Here is a 9,480-nt window from a genome sequence, read left to right on the forward strand (position 1 = left end):
GACTTTGGCAACGACTTGATGCTGGACCAAGTTGACATGGCTGCACTTTAAACACCTGATAATGCCGCTTTTTCACTGTAACGTTCTCGCTCGGGTGTGACGTAACGCCGAGGTAAATGTCGAGATAAACCAGAGTCAATGCAACAAGGCCGCAGTAAGATTAACCATTTACTGTTCACTCTTCACATTAACGTATGGTGAAAACTGTTGAAAAACAATACAAGATTGGTACAGTGTTTGTTTCCTTCTAAATATCACATTTACATTGTGAATACTTGCAAAGGTAAAACTACAATAACTACATTACATTAAAGTGCAACATACAGTCAGAATCTAGCTGCTCCATTGACTGCTTTAGATACACTTCAATACAAACTATCCCGACTCTTTAACTGACGAAAACATAAACCTTATCGATCGTCGTTACTTTCAACAGAATCGGCGTTAACATTTTAACTCAACATATCGATTATCTAATGACTTACAGCATTGCTTTCACTGTGTCTTTGGTGCATAGAGAAACCCTAGCCGGCGTTATGGTGGCACATGTGAGTGACCCCCACCCTTGCGTGAATCTCAAACCGGTAATTTCCCACAAGACGCGGCGAACCCGGATGTGACGTCATCGCAGCCGCGATGAATTACAGACAAATAAATTGATTTAAACAATCCTAACTTTAACTAAAATAATGCTAACAAATTACTAAGCGAAAATATTATAAACTAAATAACTGCCATAAAGGCAGCACAACTGTTACTATGCTAACCATGAGAAAGAGAGATGAAAAACAAGCAAGAATATTTGCGACAGATAAGAGAGAGGGGGAAATTGCTGATTAACTGTATTGTGACTCCTTTTTTGAATTATTTACTGTTTCGCTGCAAGGACAATAGTTTGCTTATAAACATTCTCAGTGGACTGAAGGAGTGGCCTTATTTGATGGACACAGTCATTCAGGAGTGATGGATAGCTGAGTCCCCGTGAGTAGGGATAAAAGACAGGTCTGGAGAGACACACCAGTGGACACTGACTGAGTGTTGGAACCCACAGAAAGGTGGGGGCTTCGGAGACCGAACCAGGAGATCAGTCAGTAAAGCTCACAGTGTTAAAGCAGGGCCAGTGGGGACTTGTGTGTGTGTCTATTCATGCCAGAGTGATGAGTCCACCACAGAAGAACGGTCTAGCAGAAGGACAGAGAGGTCATAACAGAATGACCGCACCGATACAACGGATTAAGAAAGCAAAGGAAGGTTTGCCTGACTGTAGCTGTTACATCTCGCTCGCTCTCTCTCTCTCTCTCTCGCTCTCTCTCTCTCCAACGATTACAATACAACAACCATAACTACATCAGCACACATGAACTGAACTTTATACTTTCCTATGACAATTTATTTACCCCTAGACATCGACAGAGCTTGTTTATTATTGATTATTATTATTCCTACACTTTTAGGTTTATTACTGCTAACTTGTTTTATATGTATATTTGCATTATTGACATAGTTTTGCTTATTTTTTCTTAATAAACACCTTTAGTATAGTACCACCAGACTCCAACGAATTCTTCTTTCTCTGCTGGTTAGACACCCAGTTACGGGGTAAGTAACAAATTGGGGCCTCATCTCGAGATTTGATTACCAAATTAGGGGGCCAGTGAATCGGGATAAAAGTCCCTTATCTGATCTGGTTGTGAGATTAACTAGATGGGAAACCAGCAGAGATAGACATTGTCAAATTTTTAAAAGACCTGACTGCGGGGGCATTAGAGGTTGCCAGGAAGGCTGAATTGGTGATTGTTGTGAAACGATTAGATCTCCCAGAGGTGAAATCGTCGATGAGAAAGGTGGATATACAGAGAGAAATATCTATGCATTGTGTATCCAAGGGTGTGTTCACACCAGATGTATTGGACCTGTTCCCTGAGAGGAAACCAGCCGAGGGGGAGGTTCAGTTAGAGATAGAAAAATTAAGGTTGGCTGAGGAAGAGAAGAAGAGGCAGCATGATCTTCGGATAAGGCAGCTGGAAGCAGAGAGAGAAGCTGCAGGGCGAAGAGAGGATGCTGAGAGGCAAAAAGGGGATGCTGAAAGGAGGAGAGAGGAGGAAGAAAGGAAGGCTGAAAGGGAGAAGGAAGAAGCTGAAAGGCAGATGGAGGAAAGGGAGAAAGAGAGGCAGCATACGCTGGAAATAGAGAGGTTAAAGGTACAGCAGGGAAGAGACCCGGCGGCAGACCCAAATGAGGGGTTCAAGATTAGTCAGAAGATCCAGTTGGTACCTCCATTTGAGGAGATGGATGTCGATAAGTTCTTCCTCCATTTTGAGAAAGTGGCTGTGAATCAGAACTGGCCTGAGAGAAAATGGGCTGTTCTGGTGCAAAGCGTACTTAGGGGGAAGGCTCAGCAAGCGTATTCGGCATTGTCTATGGAAGAGTCTAGGAATTATGAGGAAGTAAAAAGGGCTGTACTGAGGAGTTACGAGTTGGTGCCAGAGGCATACCGGCAGAAGTTCCGGAACTTGAGAAAGCCGTGGAACCACACGTATTTAGAGTTTGCCCGTGAGATGCAAATATATTGTGAGCGTTGGTGCGCCTCAAAAGGGGTTGATGAAGATTATGATAACCTGTTACAGTTAATACTGATAGAGCAGTTCAAAAGTTGTATCCCTGAGAGTATGAAGACGTACTTGGATGAGAAGGAGACACAGACTCTGTCTGCGCCTGCCAAGTTAGCAGACGAGTACGCCTTAACCCACAAGTCAAAGTTTTCCTCAAATAAGAGCTACCAGAGAGGCAGTAGGGACGGTAGAGAAAGCCCACCGGCTAAGGTAGAGAATAAGCCGGGAGCTAGTGGAAAAGGGAAGGAGGAAAAGCAGGCTGGCAGGAAGGTTCCTAGCTTTACCTGTTATAATTGTGGGAAAGCTGGTCATATCACATCTAAGTGTGTTGCTCCGAAAGAAGGAGACAGGAAATGGGGAAAACGGCAGTCCCTACAGGTTGCATTGAGTCGGTCAGTAGATCGATGGGGAAGGCAAAGGTAGATAGAGCACAAGAGGGGCGTGAGAAGTTTATCTCGGAGGGGATGGTGTTTGTGAAGGAAGGAGAAACCCCAGTTCAGTGTGGATCTGGAGAGATACTGGGGCTGGTCGGTCATTGATTTTAAGGAAGGTATTAAATTTTGGTTTTGAGACTGAGACTGAGGAGGTTGTGTTAAGAGGTATCAGAAAAGGGACAGAGGCTGTACCTTTGCACAGGATATTTCTGAAATGTGACTTGGTATCTGGACCAGTCGAAATAGGGGTGAGGTAGAAACTACCGATGGATGGCGTGGACGTCCTTCTTGGTAATGATCTGACAGGTGGTGATGTGTATTCAGCAGTGAAATTAACAAGCAAGCCTGTGAGTGCTGAGGACCCGCCCATAGATTCCAAGATTTATCCCGCCTGCGCAATCACTCGCTGCATGTCTAGAAAGGCAGCTGAGACAGGAACCAGTTTAAATGAGTCCAGTGTTGATTTGGCAAAGACGTTTTTACCGACCCTGTACCAAGAGGGTGGTAAAATGGAGGATAGTGGGGTGAAAGAGAGTAAAGATGAGAAACAGATATGGCAGTTAGAAGGTCCAGGGTTGGACACGGATGATCTGTCTGGTTTGACAGAGCAGTTTGCAGTTGAAGAATTTAAATGTGTTCCCGACAATGATGTAAGGGCTGTCCTAAATGAAAAGGATGCCGTTACCTTGAGGGAGTCTGCTGGGTTAGCAGACAAAGTTGTTTTAACCCGCAAGGTTGAGTTTACTCTGGATGGGAGTTGCCCAGAGAGTAACTGGGAGGATCAGGGGAACTTAGAATTTGAAAAGGGGACTGGTATTGGAAGCCTGAAAGAGGTAGATGTCCCGTTTGAGTGTGTTCAGGGTGTGAAGGGTGTGGATGCACAGGGTACTGAACCTAGTATTGAAACTCTGGAAAACTCTGAGGTATCTGATTCAGTTGAAATGGAATGCAGTTCTTTTGGGTCAGATGGACTTGGTTCAGTGAAGAAAGGGTTAACCTTGGTACCAGTGGAAAGTGAGAATTCTCTGTTGTTTGTGTTAAAAGGTGTGTTAAAAGTTAATGATGAGATGAAAGCTGGTGATGTGAATATTATTGAAGGAGAAGGGAAAGGTGTTGTTCCTAAATTGAATAAAGAAAATTTAAAGTCTGAATTGGTTTTAGAAGGATTGACAAAAGGGAAGGGACCGTTAACTGAACAATGGCTTGTTAACAAGGTGCCTGTGAATCAATTACAGTTTGTTTGGAAATTCAAAGATAAACAACTTGCTGATGTTATTCAAGTAGTGATTTGGAGAGGCAAAACTTGAAATGTTGTTTTGACCAAGAGGGATCATCTGTCACTGTTAAACTGAAAACAAATGGAATGAAAGATCCTGAAGATAAAATTAATGACTTGCTTAAAATTAATGAATTGTGTGGAAGTTCAGTAAATGGGCTTAGTTTGGAAAACATTGGTGATAAGATAACTCCTGTGAAAGGAGTCTGTGAAGGCCTATTCCACACTGGTGAGCAAGCTAACCACGTGAGAGTTAAGTGGAAAAGGGACAAAGGTTGACCAAATGCCACTTTGAATAACAGGATCTGGTTTTGAGGGAATTTGACAAAGCATGTGAAAGATTTAAAAAACCATGAAAGATTGACTGTTTGAATGTTAAGTTTAAAAGTAAAATAGAAATTAGTTTTTTTTGCTAACAATAAAAGTAGGCGGTTATTAAATTGGAGTCTATTGTTTCAGGAATTTGATATTAAAATACAACATGTAAAGGGGAGTGATAATGTAATTGCTGATTGTTTATCTAGATGTTAATTTGAACGTGTATCTGTATTATTCTTGTAGTTAAGACAACTACTGTATTTTGTTAAACTCTGTAATTCAGTGTTTTATTAGTTAATTTTCCCCTGGTGAAAATTCCCAGAAGGATGGGGGTGTTATGGATGATGAACAGTCCTGATGGAAAGTGGGGTGAAGAGTTAACCATCCCACCCCGAAAAACATAAACTATTACTGTTGCTATGCTGACCATGAGAAAGAGATGAAAAACAAGCAAGAACATCTGCGACAGTTATGAGAGAGGGGGAAATTGCTAATTAACCATATTGTGACTCCTTTTTTGAATTATTTACTGTTTTGCTGCAGGGACAATAGTTTGCTCAATAACATTCCTCAGTGGACTGAAGGAGTGGCCTTATTTGATGGACACAGTCATTCAGGAGTGATGGATAGCTGAGTCCCCGTGAGTAGGGATAAAAGACAGGTCTGGAGAGACACCCTTCAGACACGCCAGTGGACACTGATTGAGTGTTGGAACCCACAGAAAGGTGGGGGCTTCGGAGACTGAACCAGGAGATCAGTCAGTAAAGCTCACAGTGTTAAAGCAGGGCCGGCGGGGTCTTGTGTGTGTGTCCACTCATGCCAGACTGACGAGTCCACCACAGAAGAACGGTCTAGCAGAAGGACGGAGAGGTCATAACTGAATGACCGCACCGATACGACGGATTAAGAAAGCAAAGGAAGGTTTGCCTGACTGTAGCTGTTACATCTCGCTCTCTCTCTCTCTCTCTCCAATGATTACAATACAACAACCATAACTACATCAGCACGCATGAACTGAACTGAACTTTATACTTTTCTATGACAATTTATTTACCCCTAGACATTGACAGAGCTTGTTTATTATTGATTATTATTACTTCTACACTTTTAGGTTTATTACTGCTAACTTGTTTTATATGTATATTTGCATTATTGATATAGTTTTGCTTATTTTTTCTTAATAAACACCTTTAGTATAGTACCACCAGACTCCAACAAATTCTTCTTTCTCTGCTGGTTAGACACCCAGTTACGGGGTACATAACAATATGTACATATAATCTTGCCCTCACATGACGTTTAAACTGTCCCCTGCTCAAAACTTAAAATCATGTCTGGTGTTTGACATTTCTACCACAAGGGAGAACAACCCAAGATTGACCGAGTCAATACTCCCCAATGCCATTAGGCTTTACAATTCAACTGCCAGGACTTAAGAACTTTTTTTTAAAGCTATTATTAATGCTTTTTGAGTTAGTGATTTAGATGCATATCATATTATTACTGAGTTAAGTATTGTATGTAATGAGTTTTTGCTACAACAAGTGTATGGGACATTGGAAAAAATGTTGAATTTCCCCATGGGGATGAATAAAGTATCTATCTATCTATCTATCTATTTATCTTTCCTTGTATTTCATTCCCTCTAATCCAGGCAGCATTGCAGTGAACCTCGTCTCAGTCTTTCTATAGTCTCTGCATCCTCTCTACAACAGGGCAATGGGAATTGTGTGCAATTCTCCAGGTGGGTCTGACTAAACTTTTATACATCTGCAACATGACTTGGAGTCATGGAGCACGACAGCACAGAAGCAGCCAACCTATTCAACCATTCTCTCTCCTTCAGTTCTCCTGTCCTGGCAACGTGCATGTGAATTTTCTCTGCACCCCTTCAGCTTTATTAATATCTTTCCTGTGAGTAGGTGGCCAGAACGGCACACAATACTTGGTCAAAGGATGCAATACTGAGGCTGTATAGGGCACTGGTCAAACTGCTCTCAGAATATGGTGAGCAGTTTACCGCCCTTATTTATGAAAGGATGTGCTGGCATCAGAGAGGTGGTTCATGAAAATTATCCCAGGAATGGAAAGGTATGAGGAATATTTGATGGGCTGGGCCTGTATTCACAGGAATTTAGAAGAATGAGGGGGGGACTTACAGTAATATGGCGATAGTTTAGTCGCTTAAAAGTATCGCTCCATTTCACTTCTTACCTTCTCACTCCTTATCTCCTTTTTTTTACTACAGACTGTTAACTTTTTTGCCCTCCTACCTGACTGCGAATATACCTTTCCTACAATGGCCACCAAGTTCCCTAAATCTGGGAAAAAGCAGTCTCTATGACTGCGACTGTCTCTGGTTCCTCTGCCGAGATTATTTCCATTTTGGAACAGCACCGACAAGAGATTATATATGAATTTAAGTCTGAATATGTCTTCTTTCAGTTCATTGGAGTCAAAATTGGTTCAAATTAATTCCAAAGTACAGGATCACGCCGAATGTCTACCTCAATTCGAGTCAACTACAGAAGATTTTAAATGTCATGCACAGCAGCTGGAAGCCATCTGTTCCAATTTGAGTGAGCATAACACCAAATTAACATCCAAAATAACTGATCTCGAAGGTCAGAGCAGACATCATAATTTTCGAATCATCAGTCTGCTAGAGGCTATCGAAAGTGGATCTCCTGTTGAATTTTTTTCTTCTTTACATTGGGAGATTTTTAGGAAGGATATTCTTCCTACCCCACCTGAGTTAAACAGAGCTCACCGTACATTTCTGGCCGAGCCCGAGTTGGGCTCTAGGCCACGCCTAGTAATTCTGTGTTTTCATCGATATCAGGTGAGAAACCTTTTGATTATGGAAGCACATCTGAGAGGGAAATAGGATTTCAAGGGTCATTTTATCTGTATTGTTGAGGATTATGCTCCTCAAGTTCTGAAGCTGCGGGCCGAGTATAAAGAAGTTATGAAAGAATTTTACAATCGTGGATTCAGGCTCTCTGTGTGTTATCCAGCCCATCTCTGAATAACTCTTAGTACTGGACACAAAAAGTGGTTTAACTCGGTTACAGAAGCTCAGAAATTTATTGAAAATCTCCCTGCCATTTTGACTCCATCAGACTCAGTCTGATTTTTAAAATGGCCGATAAGTACCTTTAAAAAAAATTTTTCTTTCTGTTTTTTTAAATTACTGTATTTTTTTCATAGTTTCTCACAGGTAGGCTACTCTGGATTATTATTTTGAGTTAAGTTTAATACTCTTTGATGGAACTGTTTTGCTTTTCTTTATGTATAATTTTAATTCGTAATGCAAGAGTTCTCTGGTTTTTGAATTGGTAGTTAAATGGATGATGTTAAGAAACTGGAAGTTGGTTTTTGGGGTTTTTTTTGTCTGAAGAGCTTGCTGCTGTTTTTTGGTAGCTTTCTTGTTCTGCGATGTGGGGGGTGGCGCTCTCTAGAGCCAACACCATACATTGAACCTTTAGTTATTCTTTGTTACTCAGGATATCTTTTTGTCCTGATTCTCTTGTCTTCTAGTTTTTGCCCCAGAGCTGTTATTTTAATGTTTGATTTTGTTTATGCCTACTACCTTTATGTTTTTTTTAATGACAATGTTTAGCCAGTTGAATCTTATAAGACCATAAGACAAAGGAGCAAAAGTTGGCCATTTGGCCCATCATTCCTGCTCTGCCATTTTATCATGAGCTGATCCATTCTCCCATTTAGTCCCATTCCCCCGCCTTCTCACCATAACCTTTGATGCTCTGGCTACTCAGATACCTATCAATCTCTGCCTTAAATATACCCAATAACTTGGCCTCCACTGTTGCCCATGGCAACAAATTCCACAGATTCACCACCTTCTGGTTTAAAAAATGTCTTTGCATTTCTGTTCTGAATGGGTGCCCTTCAATCCTCAATTCATGCCTGCTAGTACTAGGCTCCCCCACCACGAGAAACAACTTTTCCATATCCACTCTGTCCATGCCTTTTAATATTTGAACATTTAACATGCCTTATAAACTAGAATGTTAAGGGATTGAACTATCATATTAAAAGAAGGAAGGTGTTTTCACATCTTAAGCAGCTCAAAGCTGACATTGCTTTTTTGCAAGAAACACATATTCGTAGTTTTGATAATACTCATCTTATGTCAAGTTGGGTGGGACAGCACTTCAATTCTGCCTTCCTGGCTAAAGCCGGGGGGGGGGGGTTCTCAATCCTTATTAATCAAAATGTCCCTTTTGAGCTTCACAACAAAGTATCTGATACAAATGGTTGTTTAATTATTGTCTCTGGGAAATTGTATATACTAGGGTAGTCTTGGCTAACCCGTAAGCTCCCAATTTGGATGATGTGAACTTTTTTGATTGTTTTTTTTTTCTCTTTATTACCTGACTTGAGTTTATATTCTCTTATATTGGGTGGTGATTTTAATTCTTGGTTAGATCGAGTTTCGGATCAATCATCCTCCGTTCCTAGACTAGCTAGTAAATCTGCTTTATCTATTCACTCTTTTCTTTCTAATTATGGTATCTCTGATGTGTGGCGTTTTTTTCCATCCTACTGAGAGAGATTATTCCTTTTTTTCACATGTCCATCATACTTTTACTGGAATTGATTATTTTCTTAATGAATAGCCAGCTGATTCCACCTGTTCGTTCTTGTGATTATTAGAGCATATTGATTACAGATCATGCCCCAGTTACCCTGTCTATAAATTTTCCTGGTCACCCTCAAATGAATAAACATTAGCGTTTTAACCCAACCTTGTTGTTGGATAATGATTTTGTAAAATTTATGAAGGACCAGATAACTTTTGTTTAAATACTAACAT

Source organism: Hemitrygon akajei, chromosome 7 (assembly GCF_048418815.1).
Source record: "Hemitrygon akajei chromosome 7, sHemAka1.3, whole genome shotgun sequence".
In the NCBI taxonomy this organism is placed as follows: domain Eukaryota; kingdom Metazoa; phylum Chordata; class Chondrichthyes; order Myliobatiformes; family Dasyatidae; genus Hemitrygon; species Hemitrygon akajei.